This window comes from Rhodnius prolixus, unplaced genomic scaffold (assembly GCF_049639745.1).
Source record: "Rhodnius prolixus isolate KJV_2025 unplaced genomic scaffold, Rpr scaffold_22, whole genome shotgun sequence".
Lineage (NCBI taxonomy): Eukaryota > Metazoa > Arthropoda > Insecta > Hemiptera > Reduviidae > Rhodnius > Rhodnius prolixus.
This window is the reverse complement of record NW_027411617.1, coordinates 1,696,171-1,716,663: the sequence shown is the minus strand read 5'-3', so window position 1 is coordinate 1,716,663 and position 20,493 is coordinate 1,696,171. Positions and strand designations below refer to the sequence as shown.

Below are 20,493 nucleotides of genomic sequence, written 5' to 3'. Positions count from 1 at the left end.
TCGTGCTGATTTTCGATTTAAAGTTCTTACCGGAAATAGCCTTTTTATCTAAGCCGGAAATAATGGTTTCACAAAGTGCCTTCATGATTTTGTCCTTAATGGTTTTCATTAGAGCTTGGACATTTAGTAAGTTCGTTAAAATGCGCTGGTTCGGCGAAATCGGCAAGTTCCCCACAGTTCATGTTTACGCTGACATCATTCTTACCTTTTCCTGACAAAGGATCTTATTCTACGTCATACAATCATAGTTAAAGTTCTTAACTCCTTTTGGCCCAGCTACTGACGACTACCCTTATTTTTTCGGGGACAACACCTAACCTTGGTCTGTTGAAGTGTAAGTAATCTCCAATTTCTGAAGAGACTTCCCGCATAGCTACTTTTATTTTTTTGCAGGCCTATCACGGCAATGGAATCAACCACAATCTTACAGAGCTTTTCCTCTTGTGGATGAGAGGGGTTATCCAGGGATCTATCCCCTCTCTACTTCAGCCATAACCACCTTTCCTTTCTTTCTCTTGGCAGCAATGATTTCCGGTCCAAGCAGTTTTCTATACCCATTTCTGCACATCACATTTGTGATCTCTTAATATTCGCAAAGCGGTTTGAATTGCCACCCGATGTGCGGCATCCAAAAAATTAGTTATTTAGGCCAGGAAGTGAATATTAAACATCAAGATGTATCAGTTTGTGACAACAAGATCGAATGTTTAAAACTATGTTTGCCAGTGCTCGACTGGAAATTCCATTATAAGATCTTAGCTAAAAGAATGTTCTAGTATCCTGCCTAAAACACTCATAAATTTCCTTTAAAACAAACAGGAAGCATACAAGGAAAACCTGGACTGAATAAATCTGAAACACTCAAATTAATTTGAATATAAGATTAAAGATAAACATGCGCTAAAGGCCCAGCTAAAGGCGTACATACGTTTATTACAGGGAGACTGGAATATGTGAGATAAGCATAAAGCTCACACGATAAGCATACCTGTATGTAAAGAGGAACGAGAGAGAGGGTGTGGAGTATATGTGATTATAAGGTAGACATAGTGCGGATGTAGAACATACTGTGAAAAAGATACAAGATAAGAGATATAGGTAGCACTTATTGTTATTACAATCGCCGGGTAGGGTAACCTTCCGCTCACAGGAAGGTTACGCTGAGCTCTACTATATTATAAGAAAGAATATCAGCGGAAGGTTATACGATACCAGGTTTATTTTATTAATATAACTATAGAGAATGGTGTATTGTATAAACACAAGGAGAGGGGTGAAAAAAAATGGGCCTTGGTTGGTTATAATTTATGGTGATATTTTGGAAGTTAAAACATTTAATGGCAGGTGTTTTTTAGGCACTAAGTACAGTTACTTATTGGTTACCTTGTCTGGGTTCTCTCTACGGACCGAACACTTTACAGCGGATATGGTCTTATTTGCTTCTGAATGATTAGGCACGCGTCTCCAGAGAATGATCACTTTAGTTAGAATGCAAACAGGAAGAACACTTCAATTTTGAGTTTTTATCAGAACTACAGTACAATCTCGATTAAAACCCATTCGAGACGACGATTTTTTTCGAACACGGTCCCCAGGAGCGAAATTTTTTTTTTTTTCTTTATATTGTTCATTTTTAATAAAAAAAAATAGTTTACTATGGAATCACCCAATTCGTAAGTGAATTTACTAAATAAGATCACTGCACACAAGGGTGTGCAGCTCGCTCCTCAAAAATTTTTTTATTAACTACTGCACCCTAGCGGTTACTTGATGTATTTATCCTTTAGAATAGACGTTTTTGTTTATGTAGGTCAAAGGTTGTCCCACAGAATGCACTGGTAGAGTGACAGTAGTGTTTTTTTTTCTATTGGTCCTCCCATTTTGATATTTTTTCGTCACATGTTGCTTCAGAAAGGGGTTGGTGGAAATGACATTTTATTTTAAGAATTTGGATAAATTACTAGCGAAACCTTATACACCTAGCTAAGTTCTTAAGAAAGATGTACTCAGTTAAAAAAGAAATTAATTGGTTTTCTTTAAATTTAAGTCTTTAGCCAATTGGGTGCGAGCAAAAAACCTAAATAAAATCGATTTGAGATGTTCAGAATTTGTTTTACTATTTTTCCCACAAAATAGAGGGTTTGAAGGATAAATTGTAATTTTTTGAATGAAAAATACAACTATATGAATAAATTCATGCAGTGAAGGGTTAAGCCTTCAGATAATTTTTAGATTTTTTGGTACACAGTAAAACCCATGCCAAATTTTGTTTTCCTGTACTTTACAGATTTCATTAGTTCAAGAAAAATCTTATTTCTACGACTAGTTTACTCAGACTAACTGATAATTGCACATTACTGTCATTGCCGTCTTATAGCCTCGGAAATCAATTGCACAAACAGTGTGCAATCGGCCTCGAATGGGTTTTAACCGGGCTGACTTCCGGCTATACCCACCCCGGAAAACTGAAATCCCGGGGTTAAACCGAATACACTACTAATACATAGTAGTACATTACTGTTTCGTCCCAGAGATCAACTCCTATCTTAGACGGCAATCATTTTTTTATTTTTTACATACAGATTTTTGTTTTCATTTGTTTTAATTTTTAATATTTTTTAACCCTTCAAGAAAATCAGGTATAAAAGAAGAGTTGCTGCCATGTCTACAATTATGTTACATCGGAAGACAAAAAACGTTTTCCTGTCGCCAGCGAAAATTAACTTTTGTTTCGCGGCGCCGATCCAGGTGTTCTTATGATGACTCAACATGATCCCGGTTAATTGAGGTTGCACTGTATTATGAAGTCACCTGAGGGAACGGAAAAGTGATGTTCAGAAATTGGTCTACGTTTATCTGTGGGTTCGTAGAACAAAATAACTGAAAAACAGAATGTTCCTATTGGTTGGCTGTAAATGCTATTAATATTCATAAGTATTTCCAAAACCATTATAGAACCTAGAGCTCATACTGGTCTCTAGCGTAAGAATAAATACATTTTTACAAATTGTGAGGAAAAGAGGGTAAAGCGAACCTGAACGGTTCGGTCTACACAACATCCCTTCCAAAGCCAATTTCTCCTACAAGCATCCTAAATTCTGGGAAGGAATGGCAGAGAAAGAAAAAAATGCAATTCCTCTTCAATATGTGTCGCAGAAGGGCCTTCTCCCCTTGGTAAGCCTGGAGCAGGGACTTCCCTTCCTCTCAATGTACAGTACAGCGATCGTGCTTTTTTAAATTGAGTTTTGAAGCTCTCTAAACACTAGCAAAATATATATTTTTATAAGCATCAACGTGAAGTCTTTAACGTTTGAACAGAACAGCAGAGAGTTGAAATTGTTTCTCCAAATTTTCTTAATTAATTTGTAATTCTTAACATTAAAATAAAGAAGGTTAATTTAAAGTTAATAAGGGGGAAAAAATGGAATTGCTATTACGATCCTCTCGTAGTTAGGGTGACGAACGCAGTATTTGTCTAATTAAAAACTTCAACGTATTTAATTTCCTTCAACAAATTTTATATTTGTAAAATTACGAGTACAAGTGAAGTAGAGAACTGTATGGCAATGCTAGGTATGTGTTTAGATTTTGTTAAAGATATTTCTTCACCTGCACATCTTCCCGGGTACTTGGGAAAAAAAATCCCATCAGATTTATCCAGGGACAGAGGAGTGGGCGGAAGGTGAGAAACCATAAGGGAAGGTGGGAATACAAAGCGCTCCGCAGGTTCGCCGGAAATAGGCAGGGATGCTGTAGCTGTGGCTGTTTACTATCGTTTCTCCTTCTCCTTCCCGTTGGAGGCAAGAAGAGCCGTCTCACACCCTACACAAACATCCACGCAGCAATACTCCAATCTCACCAACTCCAAATCATACTTCTAAACCTGATTTTTTTCTCTTTTTCCTCTTTTTGCAAGAGAGTCCTTGCATGTGTGGATAAGCTCCAGTTTTCCCAAAGGAATATCTCCCGCCCATTTTCATACAGATTCCCACCCCTAGACTATCAGAACCTCTACCGTCCATCAATATATTTATATATATATATATCCATTACGTACTTTAACCCCTTTATATCCCCATATCCTTGGGGCAAACTCACATACACCTGAGTAGATCTCCCCTCTAATAGAGTCTCCATGATCACATTTATCAGAAGAAAAAGGAGAGAGAAGAAAACCTACTTCCTGCGAGTACACAGGTTCGCTCAACCTTACTTAGTGCGCCATGAATAATGGCCGCATAAAAAAGTATATATTTGGCGTGAAACACACTCATACCACTTCCTTTAACTATTCTACCAGTGAACGGAAGTGTCGCGAGTGATGAGTTTAGACCGGAAGTCTTCTTCTATAAGGTCCTCAAAGTAATTTTTTTAAAAACTAGTCCGTGTGAGTGCCGACATCTTCCCTCTCCCTCTTTCTCAGCAGGTTACAAATACTTCAAATTTGGAATTTGATTTAGACATTGAATTCTCTGTATAAATATCATAGAAATAATGAGATCGACTATTATATTGTAACGAAGTTGGCCTAAGCCAGAGAAGAAAGGCCTAGATTGTTCTGGGAGTTGAGTGGCCGAAGTCTATAACGTTCCACCACTGTGTAAACAAAAGGCCAGACGTTACCTGAGCCGGAGAAAAAAAGGGCTAGACTGTTCTGGGAGTTTAGTGACCGAAGCCTATAACGGTTCACCACTATGTAAAAGCCAAGGGAGCGGCCCCAGTTGGGGTGGGGGCAGTGTGTGTTTTCCCCAGCCACTGATTGACAGGTGGGAGTGAGACAGTCGGAGTTGGAGTGAGGGAGTCGCAGTTGAAGTGAGGCAGACACAGTTGTAGTCAGTCAGTTTTGAGAGAGTCAGTGTTGCGGAGTGCTTCAGAGTTAGCCAGTTAGTCAGTTAGTGAGGAGAGCTGTGTTAGTGCGGTTGAGTCTAGCGCAATTCGGTGCAGTGCGGACCAGTAGTCAGTCGTGAAACAGTTTTGTGGCGTTACGTAGTGAGTAACAGTAAACTGTTGTGACTGTTGTAAATGGTAACTGTAATGAATAGCGTTAGTTGCTAGTAAATGTTAATGTGTTAATAAGTCAAATTACTACTTATAAGTTTAGCGAGTTTTATTATTTATCGAACCCACATATTAATAACTAGTGGCAGTCACTAGTTGTAGTTGTAAAGTTTTTTTAGTAAAAGGACGAAAAACTTTACAATATTCTGAAATAGCCAAATATTAAATTTGAAAGTTCCATGATTTCCGATTTTTGGTTATGACCTTGGAAAGTATAAAATCCACTTTTTCGTACTTGGTTAACTTCAAATTCGTTCTTTAGTTCATTTCCGTTGCAAGCTCATAGTTCTAGGTCTACACGAATGTAGTTCTTTCTTTTAGAAAGCGATAAGAAAAGGTACAAAAATTCCTTGTTCCTCGCTCTGTCTAAACTGGCAGCAATATTTGTTCTGCTCTGAACATAAATGAAATGTACCATTGTGTATGTGAAGTTATATATATATATATATTTCTTACCAGGGTCTAAATAAAACTTAATTAAGAACAGCTGTAAAAGAGAGCTAGTTGGACGCTTTAGAAGCGGAACTTTTGCGAGGGAAAGAGCGGGCAGTATCAGAAGTACAACACAGTTGGTAGCAAGACAGTTCAAGAGTGGGAGGTAAAGTGGGGAGAAAGTAAAACTAACAACACTCACAAATAAAACACGCACACACTGACATTTTAATCATGAAGTTAATTGTTCTGGCAGGAAGAGTTCATGTTAAAGGTACAGAGAGAGAGAGAGGTTGAGGTGGAAGTGCGCCAGACAACGGGTTCTGTTGTGTGAGCGAAGTAGTAGAGTAGCACGCCCCTTGGTGTGACGTCATTCATGTGTGCAAGTTTGTACAAGACTGGCCGGCTCGTGGGCTGGACTGGAACATGTCTAAACATGCAATGTACACCGAGAATACCACAATACTTGTTGTTTTTGTGCACGTATTTCAAGCCTCAACAATATTTCTAAACCGTATTCAAAAGCGATCATTATAAAAGTTTTTTTTTTTTACTTTCTCTTCCTGCTCTAAAGAGGAAGTATTGTAATAGAATGTTTCAGTGCAGAATATCCTGTTAACAAAACCTTTGGAAGTACTTCTTCTGAACCAGACTGTTCTCGTTCCTCGTACCCATTTTAAGGGACTCCTCAGCTCTGGTTTTGGCATTAGCCACTCGCTCAGGGAGCCCTCGAGTTCCTTGGGCTCCCTCCAAAGTCCTTCTTTCAGTGGAATTCCCTGTGCCCTTAAATATATTTTAGCTTCTGACCTAAGTATGAGGTGGCTGCATATTTCCTGTTGCCAGCATTCATATACAATCTCGTAGCGCCGCAGTAAGCTCTCTTGGACTCACAGATAGATACGAGGTGCTTTGGAAAGTTTCCCAAGGGTGCAGCCAGGTTGAGTGACCGAGAAAACTTAAAATTTCAGTCTGGCATTCCGTGCAGTGAGAAAGGTTTCCCTGGCACCTGTGAAAGAATAGCTGTAGACTCATCCTAAAGACTCCTGCTTCTTTACCTCAGCCCGTCTTGAAGTCAGTTTTAATCTTACCCTCCACTTAATGGAAGGAGTCAAAATCTTAATTGTTACTGATTCTCTATCGCTTTAATGAATGACAAAGCTCTGTAGAAAGTTACCATTACATTTGACGACCTCATTTGTACTCAATATGATTTGTCACTATTGCTGGAGTGACTAAAGAACTGGAAAAAAAAAATTGTAAAATAAAATTTAAAATCATAAATCTGAAGAATTGTTGGTGGGTAAAGTTGGATGCTAGGGAATGAGTCTGTGGGTTATTCAGTGTGCGGGCAGCCAGACTGTGGGTATGAGCCAACTGCCGGAGCCATGTGCCCGCCTGAATATTGTTATAACCGTACATGTATATATATTACAGTGCCATATTGTTGATGTAGCGACCCGAATATGGCAGATTGTACCATATATTTAAGAGCATGAAGGTTTTGTAGAATAAGCAGCAAGCATTGCACCCCACAACACTAACTACACGCTGGGGTCGGTCCTTCATCTTGTGTGATGTTTGTGGTGGCAATACTGCTGGTGGTGGTATAGCAGTAGATTGTTGGTAACACTGTTCACAGTTTGGTGGCCATGTCCATAGTATTCTAACACTATATAGACTTCACTAGTAGCCTCTCCCATCATGACGCACCATATAACTATCATGGATGGAGAGTGGAGGGGGTATAACTTCCCTTCATACAAACCCTTACTGTTCTCACAGAATAGCACAATATAGTTTTGATGGTGTTGGTACACAGTGTGGCCAACAGGCACAGTCATTACTTGGCCCACTGTTGCCAACATTATTATATATATGTATACAGGGTACACAGTATTCCCCATTTCTTTCCACCCCAGGGACGTCAGTTTTCACAAGTCGGTTTTTTTCATTCTTGTTCACAAAGCTGTCATTATGGTTTTAATTTTATGAATATGTTTTACACCACGAGTATTTAGAAATTAAAGTAAATTTTTAGCATTTCTTTTTATTTAAATTTCTTCGAGCTTGAACCCAAACATTTGGTGTCTCTAAGCTTCCGGGGTATTACGAATTATCCTTATCTGGACGTGCAAAGAAATATAGGTACACAGTTTTATAATATGTAATCATTATTGATGACGTTATTCGTTTCCAAGACTTTTTCTTTAAAGAGAGGGATGACCGGAAATGGTGTCTCTCCCACTTCTTTTCCCACTCTAGATCTTGTGATTGTCTAGCTCAGCGTTTCCCAACCTGTGGTTCGCTTACCACTGGTAGTACGCGAAAAATAATCAATAATGGCGGACATAAAAAATTTTAAAAAAAAAGTAAAGCATAAAAATATACTAGAAACGTTTTTCTTATAATACATAAAAAATTATTTTAATTAATAATATTGTATAGTAAAGTTGTTAATATGTACGGTAATAAGTAGGGAACGGATTCGTATGTATTTACATATTTTTTTCTAGGCAATTTACAGACGTTTTTCAACTAGAAGTATTCATACTGACACTTTTTAAGCCGTTTGAGTCTACTTTTATTTCACATATTTCCACATATTTGGATGTTATCGCATATTTATACATATTTGATTAAAATAAATAAACATTTCTACATATTTAATCAAAATATGTACATATTTTTTCATATTTTTCATTTTGGGCATATTTTCATAATTGGGAGGTGGTTGACAGGAACTGTGAACCACAGACTGTAGGGCTGTGAATCACAGTGGGTACAATGGTTATTGTAATTTACACAGAATGCTGCTAAACAGTGACGGGCACTTGTTAGTTCTTTGAAGTTGTCTAACGTTGTCTGTTCTTTCAGCTGGTTCGTTGAAGTGTCCAATTCATTTCGTTCGGTCACTTAGTGTATTCTTTTTTGGGTGAAATGCCACGAACATCGGCCACAAACGAACAACTGATTGCTAAATATCTTCGCGAGTTTCCAGCAGAACTTTTTCTGATGGAGACATTTTGTACTGCACAGCTTGTGACAAGCGCGTTTCTTGCTCTCAACGTTCCCAAGTCACCCAACATATTGCCACCGGATCGCACATAGAGAATAAAAACAGAAAGAAAGAGAGGACATCCTATCAAGCCTTCCTTACATCTCCATCATCAAGTAAGTCTACACTGAGTACAGATCTGTGTCGGGCTTTGATTAGAGCAGATATCCCTTTCCACAAACTTAAAAATCCTCATTTCAAAGGATTTTAGTCGTTACAAGTCCATCTTACGCCCAGATCGTCGTCACTTTACGTTCGAACATTTGAAATTTCATGTGGTTGCAAACAATTTCGAAGAGAGAAGTTTTCAAAATTGAAAATTTAACACATCTTTTTATAAATAGTAAAAATGTTCTTTGTTGTATAAATCATTATAACTTGTAAAAACAAATTATTTTGTTCCTAATAAATTATTATAAATTGTAAAAATGTTCTTTCCTTGTATAAATAATTATAACTTGCCCCCCCCCAAAAAAAAAATCCATTTTCATAAAAAAAAATGTCCATTTTACTTAAATATTCCAGAAAATATTTTAGGGAAATCACATATTTTCCACATAATTGACGAAAATAAATGCATATTTTAATTAAATATTTGGCATTTTTAAATACATAAAAATCCGTTCCTTAGTAATAAGGTTAGTCGGTCTCAAGATATACGAGAAAATATAGCAGCACATTTAACAGGATTAAAATTGTCTTTCATGGAGTATTTTCCCAAAACCCCGAAAACACGATTGATAATTGGATTTCAAACCCTTCTTCTATAAAGAAAATTTAGGAAAAGCTACAAAATTATCGATAAAAGATAAAGAAAATTTAATAGAATTATCATGTGACAGAACTTAAATGATAACAATAGAATGAAAAAAATAATTGCCATTTCAGTCGAGTAAAATTTATTTTGCCGAGATTTTCGACCTAGGGACTAGGGTCATCTTCAGGGCTAATTTGCAATTTACTGTTTTACATCATTAGAGGGTTGGTGGGTCTTCAGTCTTGGCTGCTCATCGACTAACTTCCAGAATTGAAATGGCAAGTACTTTTCATCCTATTGGAACTACGAAACAGTCAAAAAGAATGAACAACAATTAAATGATAACTATGTAAAAATCTGCTTAAAGAGACTGCATTGTAATGCTAATGAGTAAGCTCTATCCAAGCAACATTAAATTTAATTGGTACTTACAGGTAGTTGGATGCTTAAAAGAAATTAATTTAGAAGATTTGGGCACAAATATATGTAATCCTAAAGGAGAACTTTGTAAATTAATTAATAATTTTGAAGAGAAAAATATGTACGCAATTTTTTGATTGTTTAAAAATAGTTTTAAAACTAAGATCTTACACTTTACAAAGTTTATAAAGTGCACAAGAAAGTGGAACTCCTTTGTAACAGATCCATTGTATCTCTATGCAAATATAGATGATAATAATAAAGTAACACACAGAATAACAAATTTCCCTGAAATACAATCATTTTTATGAAGTGGTACAATTTAGCATGATGTACTTCCAAGTGGTACGCGAGCCAAAAAAAAGGTTGGGAAACGCTGGACTAGCTGAAAAACTTTCGAGTAAAATTAAAAATTTGAATGATTTAGGGATTGTACAAATTTTTTTTTTTAATAACAGAAAATAAAGTACACTGGTGAGAATTCTGAGCAATATTGCTGCCCCAGTTAGCTGGTCCAATTTAAATGGTTATTTTTAATGGGTTACAAGTTTTCTGTGGGGGAACAGAAAAAGGTATAAACCCAAAAACATTTAATTTGTATCCAACATAAAATTGGGGAAATTTTTTTTTTAAAAAAACCTGTTTTCACTAAACCTATTCATTATTTCTCTACTTTTTTTTTTAATTTTCATTTTTAACGGGAGATAGCGCTCCGGTAGAGCACAATTGTGTACACGATCTGTTAGTAGCGGCCGGTTAGTACGGGCCCACCGCGGCGAGGGGCGCTGCGATCGCGTCCATTACTGCCAACTTAATCACCCACCCAACACCAATGCTACCTTTATCCGTTTGCAAATAAATCGTCACGTTATCATTTTCACGGCCAGTTTCAATTTCACACTGGCACAATATTATTAAATAGCCAAGCAGCAACAGAATTGATATGTCCATTTTCAATTCTATACATAACAAAAGGCGTTCATTTTATTTAATGTGTTTTACGTATTAATTTATTTAATAATTTCATTTATTCTCTAGCGTGAATACTCTTACGACTTTTCTGCAGAAATGCTCACACAATTTATGATGAATAAACTGAGACCTAATCATAAATTTGAAAAAAAAAAACCTCACAAGGTTATAGAACTATACGAAAGGAACTATTTATATTTTGAGCCTAATAATAAAAAAAAACAGTAGGTAATTTGTCATTGAAAATGACTTTATTGTTTTTCAAAATATTCTCCTTTATGATCTGTACACTTCTGCACGCGTTCGAACCACTTGTCAAAGCATTTTTTCCATTCCGCTTGAGACACCTCCAAAACAGGGTTTTTGAATGCATCAACGGCTTCTTCTGCCGACGAAAATCGTTGTCCACGTAATTTATTCTTGACGTTCGGAAACAAAAAGAAATGCCAAATCAGGACTGTACGGCGGATGACCCATTAATTCGATTTTTTGAGTGCTCAAATAGTCGGTTGTTAGACGAGATGTGTGACAGCTGGCATTGTCTTTTGATGAAGAATGATCCGACGGCCCTGGTTTGTTTTCCTTATTTCATCGAAGACTTCCGGCAAACAAATGGTTGTATACCATTCAGAATTGACCCGTTCTACGTTCCTCTAAAGGCACTGTTGCCATATGACCAGTTTTTCCGAAAAAAACAGGCGACCATTTGTTTCGAAGTGCTTCGAGCGCGAACAACTTTTGTTGGATTTGGTTCATCTTGAAACACCCATACAGTCGACTGCTGTTTAGTTTCCCGGCTCATACGCATATATCCATGATTCGTCACCTATTACAATCTGATACACGTCTTTTGAAGCACCGCCATTGTATTTCTTAAGCATTTGTTTGCACCAATCAACAAGAGCATCTTTTTGAGATTTTGTCAGATTATTTGGGATAAACCTTTTTCACGGCTAAATGATCATGCAATATTTTACATATGCTGGTGGAACTAATGCCTAAGATTGCCTCAATCTCACAGTATGTCACATGACGATCTTGCATTATTAGTTTTTGCACAGCATCAATGTTTTCTGACACAACAACTGTTTTTGGACGACCTTCATGACTTTCGACAGGTGAGCGAACGACGACCACGATTGAATTCGTTATACCAGCGTTTCACGTTGGCAAAGGATGGGGCTTTATCGCCAAAAGTGGAAGTAAGTTTAATCGATGCACACCTGTCTTGATAATCCACGTGGAAAGTCGTAATAAATCATTGCACGAAAATTTTCACGAGTTAATTCCATTTTTTCGCTTCCAAACTTTCAAGTGGAAACGTCAGATAGCACCTGACAACACTCAATGTTGCCAAGGCTCAAAATATAAGTAGTGCCCCTCGTACATTTTCTCAGACATTGCTATTTTAGCGATCATTTATAACTAAAAAGTAAAAACAAAAATTATGAAAGTGGTGTTTTCGGCTGTTACTACAGATTTCAGGGGAGAATCTTGCTCAAAATACGATTAAATAGATCGCATATTGGCTTGTCATTATGCGATATCACGTTGGTGAGCTAGAGTTTCTAGATTTTCTGAAAAAAGCTCTGTGTGGGACCCCAATTGAGAGTATTACTGATGTAAATTCTTAATCGAAACTTGACACGTAATACTTTCTCTGACCTAAGTAAGAAAAATGTACAAAAACTTTAGTAAACTTAAAAAAAAAAAATCCCAAGTTAAGTTTTTGGCTGAAATGCTAGGCTGGAAAGGGCGTTTAGTCTTACACATGGTGGCCAGGCTAACGGATATAGTGGAGCGGAAATCTTTGAAAATAAGACAACCAGCTGTAATAAAAGTGAACAAGAATGTAGCAGATAAAAATAGTGTATTATTTTATTCTAAAACATATTATCACACACTGTTCACCTCAGGTGATTCTCTCAATAGAAATGGAAAATTGAAATTAAAAAATATATATATATTCCCTAGGTATTCCTTCTTGTAAACAATATTATCTCAGAACTATTTACTTTCAGCATTTATTTACACACAGCAGATGAGCTTTTCTTGTAAATATTAATGTAAATAGAACAGGAAATGAAAAATGAAATTACTAAAAAAGAAAAAAGAAGAAGAGAAAAGTAATTGTGTTAAGAAAAAAGTCATGCGAGTGGTCACCAGGATATTTTTCTCTCGCCATCTTGTACTTTAATTTATTAGGGAGACCCCCCCTGCCTCTATAGGGTAAATTAATGTGCAGACTCCGCTGGACTGTATAATTAAGGAGCTTGTATATACACAAGTTTAATAAGAAGAACTTCTATCGTATAACTAACTGGCAGCGAAGGGCCTTGAAGCCGGGCGCCTGAGATTATCATGCTGGCTGTGACAAAGATTGATTTACCCATGTTCACCCGCCTTGTCCACCCGCTACCGTTTAAGTCAACTCAATTATTTATGGCTTTATTAAAGAAAAAGGTATTTTCATAAGACTGTCATGTTGACACGGAGGTTATCTACGGCCACTTTTCGGAAGGAATTCTATCACTGAGTTTACATCATACTCAGTGCCTTCTTTATCAACGATATTTATTGATTATAATTCGAGAAATTGCGAGCCAAAGCTTGAGAAACGTTGCATCTTCCCCCACACCCTATCCAAGTCCGCTCCCACAGACCCATTGTTCATTTCACAGCAGCCACCCCGTCTGGTGAACAAACACAGCGGACCAGACAGTGATGCTGGCTTTACCGGTCGCTCCTAAACAGCTCTAATCTACGGGGATTATTTAGTTATTTGATAAAATATGAGATGACGTGATCAGCTTACACAATACACCAAACTATATTCTATAAATAATTCAAAGAATGGAGAGCTTACACTTATGTTTGGCCATTCATAAATAATCTATCCTTAACAAAAACTTACAGTTTTAAAAGTTAAGTATAAGGGTTGATTAAACGCCAAAAGGTACACAAATCAGCAGTTCCCAACATTTCATTAATACTTCATTGATATAATTTAAGTAATTTTACTGCATTAACTTTTCCTTCACATTTTTTAGAATTTATTAGATGTCACAGACCCTTATGCTGGCCATTTTCGTCTACAAAATATTTACTCAAGTAGCACACCATTTAACTTAGATTGACTGTAATATCTGTTTATCTATAATAATCAAACTATTAATCACAGGTGAAAAAGAAAACGTTAAAAAAATATAAAAAAAATAAGAGGCTAAAAAATTCATAAACTTTTTTTACATCAATGATTTTATGCATTTATTTTTATTTTTAAATAAAAATCATTGGTTTAAGTTCATTCTTCGATTAAAGCAATTGTTATTTTATGTTGTAGTCAAACGTTTGTAATAATAAGTAATAAATAATCTGGCTTTATCGCAAATAATATAGTTTTCTTCAATTACATTCTCAATCTAGGTGTTCTTCCCACAATGTTATATATATGTAATATAAAATAAAGAAAATAAAGATATGCATATTTTTAGGACAGCTAATTATTCCAGTATTTTACCATAAGTAAAATTAGGGGGACTAAATTAAATTACAATTGAGAAATGAGTAAATATTATTGAATAATCTACTTGTTATTAAATGTATGTTATTTGTGCTCACGAATATTTCGGTAAGACGAATTTAAGACTGAAATATTGTTTTGAATCCTCCGTGATTGAAATTTAAAAAGTGGCCGACTCTAACTTTGTTTTTTTCTACTTTAACATGCATGTATATGTGACTACTCAGAATAATTCATCACTCATTTTATCATAATTATAATAAAAAAATATTATGAATGAACTGGCCAGCATAAGGGTCTGTGACATCTAATAAATTCTAAAAAATGTGAAGGAAAAGTTAATGCAGTAAAATTACTTAAATTATATCAATGAAGTATTAATGAAATGTTGGGAACTGCTGATTTGTGTACCTTTTGGCGTTTAATCAACCCTTATACTTAACTTTTAAAACTGTAAGTTTTTGTTAAGGAGATTTTTGTACCTTTTGGATAGATTTTCCTTTTTGTCTATTTGCAAAGTTACGTCTGCTTTACAGATTTTTTAAAATTTGGAATAAGCTATTCTATCATTATAACCTGATAAGGTGTTAAATCGGAACCGTAACTACCACTGGAGAGATCTTTTTAAAGAATGATTATAGTTGCGGTCCCCAAACCATCCTCAATAACCATTTTTTTGAGAAAGCGTTTTGAATAAAATAGGAAGGTATTTGTACGTAAATAGCAAAATTAAACTGCGATTTCAGTACTTCCTTTTAAGAGGAGCAAGAAAAATAAACTGCGATTACAGTACTTCTCCCTAAAAGGCAAAGATTTTGAATCGAACGACAATTCATTGATGTAAATCGGTTCACTCATTGATAATTTTAACGATTGCAGTACTTCCTCTTAGTAGGTGTAAGAGCATGATGGCACTTCACAGCCACGTAGAGGAGCTTTAACCACTTTATTTGAGCTAAATTTTATCAAAATCGGACTAAGCTTTGTAGAAATATTGGTAATAATAGTTTTAGAAAGGGCCTTATTTGGGTGGGGCGAACTCCCCTCCTTATGAGCCATAGCGTCGAGACTTTTAAAGTACAAATCTGTACAAAATTTCGATTCGAATGACACTTCATTCATGAAAATCGGTTCACGTGTCGATAATTTGAAACGATTGCTATACTTCCCCTTAACAAGTGTAAGAGCAGATCGTCGCTTTATTGTTAGGTAGGGGAGCCCTAACCCTATCATCCTACCAAATTTTATCAAAATCGGGCCAAGATTTACAGAGTAATTAGTAATAATAATTTTGGAGGGGGCCTTACATAAAGGGGGCTAACTCCTCTCCCATTCGATGTACAGGGCCGAGACCCCCAAAAGGCACATCTACATAAAATTCCGAATCGAATGACACCTCATTCATGAAAATCGGTTCACGCGTTTAGGCGCTACGTTGTTTACAAAAAAGGTAACAAGAACAACAACAACAACAAGAAGAAGAAGAAGAAGAACAAGAACAAGAACATTTTTTGAAAAAGCCGTTTTTGCTCATTTTCGGCAACTTTTTTCTCAAAACCTATTAGATCTGGGTGGTTGCAAAAAAATTACAGTTATAAAGGAGGATTTGCCCTATATTATAAAGAAAATTTGGGAATTTTATCTTTTATAGAAAAATAGAAAAAAATTGTCAAAGTTGGGTGTTTTTCAACGTTACACTTTTTCGTGCAGTTTTTGATGGTCAACCCTTATACAACTGTCCTACCGGACAGTTTTAATGAATGAAACATGAAATTACGAAGTAGGACAAGTACGAAGTTCTATCTTTGGAAATACGGCTAACACAATTACAGTTGAACAATTTCTGGCTCGCACGAACAATCACGAAGAAAGGCCGCAGTTTTATAGGTTGTCCGGCCAGTGGGGAAAGAGAACCTTCCCCTACTTCCGGCTATCTGTTTCCCCTCCACTGCTTCTCATGGCCGTAAGCACTTTCTTACTGTGGTAAGTACAATGCTTTGTTTTCTGTACACATCTTAGTCTCAGTTCAACCAATTTGGAGTTAGAAATGCAGATAGGTCCTGTTGCCCAGCACTACAGCCAAGAGAGGATTGTGGTCTACCCTAGTAGATCCTGTAGGAAGACCCAGCTATGTGGCTATTACTTCAGCCTAGCCTCCAAGTGCCAAAGACATTTCAAAATAATGGTGCTTTTGAAAGAATTAGCTTAGAAACCAGTGAGACTGCACATCAACCTCCAAACTGTCTTCATCTGAAAATTGTTCCCATCCTCTTTTGTATGGCCTTTGTTAGGATACTTGCAGGATGTTTACATTTGTCCTAAAGAAATATACGATAATTGGTGCAAAGAAAAAACGGTCTATTCTCCGTTTAGCACATCTCAGTACCAATCTATAAAATCAAAAGATTAGAATCGCTCGATGCGTGATGGTAGCATTATATTATATACTCGTATTATATTATTTAACTAAGTTCTAATAATAATTTCAGTAAGCTTAATAATTTTCTCTTCTCAATGAATTGATATTATACAAATTTACTTACACCAAAGATTGCTTAATCAATAATTAGTAATCAATTTAAGATCATTTACTTAATTTAATTTGCACTTCTATTTTTTGTAAGAATTCGTTTTAAAGGGATTCTTCTATCAGAGGTCTTGTGACTGTCTCTCCCACCAAACTCTAAAAGGGAAGGCTAATTGGTGAAATATCTGAACATCAAAGGGCCCGAGCAATTGTGACAACAGGCAGACTGTGCTGTAAGGGAGAATCCAAAGGGCTGGATTTTATCTGTTGTAGTTTTTTTTTTTTTTTATCGATTTCAGTCCGGTTTAGGATCTTCATCCATCATCAGAATCATTTGATTTATCAGTTTTAATTGATGTTTTTTTTTACATGAATACGTCTTTAAATTTGCTCTCATATGGAGGCAATCCAAAAAACCTAATGATAACAAAATCCGGGGGATACAGATTGGCATTACAGTTTCGAATCTATCGTCTACATCCAAAATTAAATTAGACCATTGGATAGCTAAAGGATCAAAGAATTCATTACGATAAGCGAGGACTGTGACGCATCGCGCGCGGTGGAGGGGGAAGCGCCGCCATTTTGAGATCATTTTGTTGCATGTCGAGATTTGCAATTAGTATAACTTTTGACACAGAGAAGCTACGATGTTCGTTTAAGTTTTAATCGTCAGCTGTTGTCACAATCTATCGATTGTATATAAAACATTAGTGTAAAATAGTGACAATGAATAAAATAAAGGTGTTAGAATAAAAAAATATTATCAAAAATATATAATGTCTGCCTTTACGCGTCGAAAAGCCAAAACCAAATACAGAGATCGTATATTGTTGGAAAGGGCTTCTCAAGAACAATCGAATGGTAAAAGTCGCAAAGCCGGTGGAGTCGCCATATATCGCAACATCAATAGCTTCACTGATTGTAATAGAGTTAACATTGACATTTCGGAAATTTATTTGGAAATGAAAGACGCAAAAGCTGGTGATGTCTGACTAGTAAACGAAAAAGGCCAATGGCATCTTCAAATTCGTACTCGGGCGTGTGTTTATCCATCCGGGCACAGCGTTAGCAGAAATTAAACTCTTTATGTTACGATCGTTGTTAAAATATTCCAAAATCATCTCTAAAATTATACCCGATTACGAGCCTGATCTTACTACACCAATTATGATAGTTGGAGACTTTAATGTTGATGTCTCACAAAACCGCTCATTGCCCGACTTCATGCTCAACGAGTTCAATTTGTCTTATATTGAAACTTCTACAACAACGTTAGGTAATACCTATATTGATTTACCAGAAATCTCGATGTATCTTGTATGCCATTTGTGTCGTACTTTTCGTATCACAGACCTATAATTAATAAAGTTATATTGTAACACAGTAATTATTTGTTTCCTTGATTTCATCCTAAATACATAAATAAAAATATTTTACATAAAATATATAACCCGTTACGTAAACGTATTCACGTACAACACACGGCCATGTCCATGACACAGCCACACGTTAATTTTTTTTTTTTCATTAAACTTGCTGACCCCTAAAAGGGTATTTCCAAAAAATAATTTTATCCTAATGCGATTATATTGTACAAAATGTACTAGTTCTATATTTAGATAAATACGAACAGATACATCGAGAATGAGAGGGGAACTAATCTATTTTAATAAATATTTTTTATTAAATTACACAGTTGGTAAAACTATACAAACTCCAGCCTACTACCTACGGGGAACCTAAATGAATTTCCTGGAAGAAATTGTAAACAAAAAGTCTTTAACTAAGTAAGCAATTAATAGGCCTATCGAGCAAAAACAGGAAATCTGAAAACTATTCGGTAAATACGCAAAAAGCTAGTGGGGGGGGCGCCTTCTCTTCAAAATTTTACAACCTCTTAGGGGTCAGAGGTCGGCAACCTCAAGTAGAGAGCCATTTCTTCTTAAATAATTTTAATAAATCTTACCAAGAGCCGCAAGGATGATAGAGGGTAAAAAGCTCTAGTAGATCATTTGTATTCGCAAAATATTATTTTTATGATATTCACTAACATTTAAATATTTTATATATTTATTTTCACATATTGCAAAGTAAATAAACAAATAAATAATAATTAAACCTGTGATTGAATGAAAATGGCGGCAGTCCTGTATATTACGCACTGTATTTTAATATAATTCTATTCAATTTCAAACCTATCACATTTAAAATTCTTTTTGAAAAAATATCTTTACTTTAATAAATGGAATTTTCATTTGTTCCAATAAAATTAAAATATACAATTTATTTTGGACAAGCTTGAAGAGCTACACAATTTGGATGAAAGAGCCGCATGCGGCTTTGATCAAACAAACCATCGTTCGCCATAAAATGACATCTCCTTTCACCGGATATGGCTTGCCTTTAATAAAAATTGTTGGAGCCATTTTCAACTCCTAATAACTTGAAAGGAAGGAAGGAAGAGTCCACTAATAGGGCTCCTAAACGAAATATAAAATTTGGTCTACTTGCAATTCAAATATTTTTTTTTTTTTGGTTACCCTTCCACGGCCATTTGTATAAATAACTTCTTCATTTCCGTCAAATATTTTTCAAGGTGAAACTTAAAATGGATTGCCAAACTTCCTTTTATAAAATGGTAAGAGAAAAAAATCAAGAAGTTGAACCGAGTTAATGGAAGTGAGTGTTGCTAACTAAGTACTCGGACATAAATATAAGATTTAGGGCTATTTTTGTTTAAAGAAAAACCAAAACAAAACAACAGTGTGGCGCCCTTTGCATGAGTAAACAGAAGACGTGGGACGTTAGTGTGGCAGCTTGTCGCTGACAGCGCTCTCACTGCCTTATAAATCTACATTATCTAGCAGGCCGTGGCGGAGCGGAGGCACTTCACTCCCACACAATATTTATTACCCTCACAATTTTTTTTTCTTTTTTTTTAAATGCTCAACAAAATAAACAAATAACCTCACTGTGTACAACTCACACGACTTTTACTTGCTACCATCCTGGGGACTAGTGAGAAATTTAGGGAAGCTCAATTAAAAAATGTTCCGTGGAAGAATGTTCGAAACTAAAGAGCAGTTCTCCAAAATGGCAGACCAAGATTTAAAGTTACACTTGCTGGAAGTGGCTGACCGTGTCTCCACCAACTAGGCGTTCTAAAGCGAGTTGGCACGTCGCTAATGCCAGCCATTAGCATGCAGACAGGAAATACATGTTTACAACAAAACATATGCACATACAAACAGTTCTGTGTTTTGTTCTAAACTGGGATTAATGTAAAATTAAATACCAATTAACAAGACTGTGAGGAATGCAAAGCAAATAGCTGTGTGTGTGTGTGTGTGTGTGTGTGTGTATTGTGGTGACAGAGAGGGGAAGGCCCGCAATTAGACGCAGTCTGCGGTCCCTTGGGGAGGCCTAATTGTCCCACCTGCCCAGAGACAAACAGTGGCATGCCTCCCATTACCAACACAGCACGTAGTAGTGGCGTATTATGCCTCTAACGTTCTCCTACCGACTGGTACTGTAAATACCAACAGTTCGGACAACTCAGGGCGACCTCCAAACAAGTCCTTCCCCCCTCGTAGTAGAGAGAAATTTCTAATCTTAAACATTCTAATTCTAATTTTACAGGTTTGCTTCCAGGGATAATCTGGCTCAGCCAAAGTAAACCTTGAAAAGCATCTTCTGGCCCTTTCTTCAAACTCGCAAGGGCAGCCCTTCAGTTTGTACCTCCCATT

At 36.2% G+C, this 20,493-nt stretch overlaps 1 protein-coding gene across 1 annotated transcript in view; it reads right to left on the bottom strand.

The window, feature by feature from the left end:
• oaf (BRICHOS-like domain-containing protein out at first) overlaps positions 1 to 20,493 on the bottom strand; it is a 139,881-nt gene that overhangs the window by 13,456 nt on the left and 105,932 nt on the right. The gene's annotated exons all lie outside the window — the stretch shown is intronic.